The sequence below is a fragment of the Palaemon carinicauda genome, chromosome 15 (assembly GCF_036898095.1).
Source record: "Palaemon carinicauda isolate YSFRI2023 chromosome 15, ASM3689809v2, whole genome shotgun sequence".
NCBI lineage: Eukaryota > Metazoa > Arthropoda > Malacostraca > Decapoda > Palaemonidae > Palaemon > Palaemon carinicauda.
Window position 1 is genome coordinate 108500184 of NC_090739.1, and position 1614 is coordinate 108501797.

Sequence of the window (1614 nt, forward strand, 5' to 3'; positions counted from 1 at the left end):
CTTGGCTTTATTCGCAAGAGAAAGCACAGATTAAACTCTGGAATTGACATTGTCGATTTTGTCAAAGTTATATAAAAGGTTTCTTCTTTTTCTAGGGTTGTCAGTTCAGGGGTTGGTTCGAACAGAAATATGCATTTCGATTTTTATTTCCTTTGTTCGTTTTTTTTTATTGGGTCAATTGTTTTGTTAATATAATTGAATATTTCATGATAGTATGGGAGATAGAATCATGGATATATTTACATAAACACGTACGTATTCCTCCGGCTAGATTAATAAATGCATGTTTAAAGGCCATTCATGAATAGCAGAGGCAAGGGACAGTGACATTGCCCTAGCAAGAAGGAAAATGCCCTAGAGACTGACCATATATATGATCAGCCCCCAAGCCCCCTGTCCATCCAAGCTCCCCCAAACCCCCCATCTTTAGCTCATAAGGATGTTGAGATTGCAACGACCAAAGGGAATAACGAGTTTGAGCGGGACTCGAACCCCAGTCTGGTGTTACCCGGGTAACATTGGCCACCCCAACTCCTGGATTTCAAATCGACACACTCCCGCTCTCAGCATCGCGTTTGTTATACTGTTAGGCGTCGATAGACTTAATAAATTAATTATTCATCACTATCTACAAACTATAAGATAAATCAGATTTTTTAAAGCAAAATTTCATAGGGTACTACGAAGCCTTTATCATAAGGTTTTGATTTAGATATTCTATGCATTATTCGATAAGGCGGAGTGGGGCATACATATACTGGTAGAACATGGGTTAATATATGGTTAATATCATGGTTAATGCATGTATCTAATGCTAAGACAAAATCGCCCAAGACATTTCTCTTTAAAATGTAAAAAGTATTTTATATAAAAAATCATTAATTTCCGAAATATAATTTTAGACATATTTTGGTTTACTTTAAAATTGTCTGTCGTCCTTCACTGACAATTGTCCGAAATAAACTCAAATGGAAAAGATTTACAATGATAAATTTTCTTACAATAACACACACACAAACTCTCTCTCTCTCTCTCTCTCTCTCTCTCTCTCTCTCTCTCTCTCTCTCTCTCTCTCTCTCTCTCTCATATGCACGAGCATGAAAAAAAGCAAACACATTGTACTTAAAGAGACTTTTATGTAAGAGCTATTTTGAGGTTTGTAAACACTGTGCTGCCATTACGAGGGAATGGGGCAGCCTCCCCCTCCAGTTTACTTTAGGAGTGCCTTCCCTGGCAGACTTTTTTCTCTTTCTTACCACTACTTTCGTAATTCGACATCTGCTGTACTTGAGTATGTATTCTTACCATTCTGTTTGAAATTATATTTTTATATCGGTAGACTATCTGATATAAGAGCGTTAACCATACCTGCGTTCTCTCTACCCCTCTTTCTATCTGTGTGTCTGTCTGTCTCTGTCTGTCAATCTCAGTTTCCTGAGATGTTGAATATCTTTACACAAGATATTATTTTGATTATATAGGATAATCGGTATTATATAGGAGATATAAATGCTAATATCTCTTCATTTGCCTTTTGTATATCACCCAACATATTCAGAGTGACAAAAGAAAGCTTGAAGAAAAAACGCTAAATAATTATCGCATAGTTAGGTA